The sequence below is a fragment of the Apaloderma vittatum genome, unplaced genomic scaffold (genome assembly GCF_000703405.1).
Source record: "Apaloderma vittatum isolate BGI_N311 unplaced genomic scaffold, ASM70340v1 scaffold23432, whole genome shotgun sequence".
In the NCBI taxonomy this organism is placed as follows: domain Eukaryota; kingdom Metazoa; phylum Chordata; class Aves; order Trogoniformes; family Trogonidae; genus Apaloderma; species Apaloderma vittatum.
The window spans coordinates 21,677-21,898 of NW_009703425.1; the positions used below are offsets into that span (position 1 = coordinate 21,677).

Here is a 222-nt window from a genome sequence, read left to right on the forward strand (position 1 = left end):
TTCCTGGAGAAACTTCATTGGGCTCCGCTCTGTTTGAATAAATCCCTGTGCTGCTAGAATTGCAGCCCAGGCGCTGCCTCACAGTCATAAAAAAACCAAAAAAGAAGGCAATATCAGCTTTCTGGGGAGGACACGCTCCTGGAACACAAACGTGAGGCACGCGTAAGCAGCACACGTAAAGCCTTAGGACTGTAATGGGATATAAGGAGTGAGCAATCATTT

General features: G+C 47.3%; 1 protein-coding gene across 1 annotated transcript in view; it reads right to left on the reverse strand.

Annotated features, from left to right (window-relative positions):
- Nucleotides 1–222, reverse strand: part of RPTOR (regulatory associated protein of MTOR, complex 1) — a gene marked incomplete at its 5' end in the record, with an annotated part of 84,187 nt that overhangs the window by 19,428 nt on the left and 64,537 nt on the right. The gene's annotated exons all lie outside the window — the stretch shown is intronic.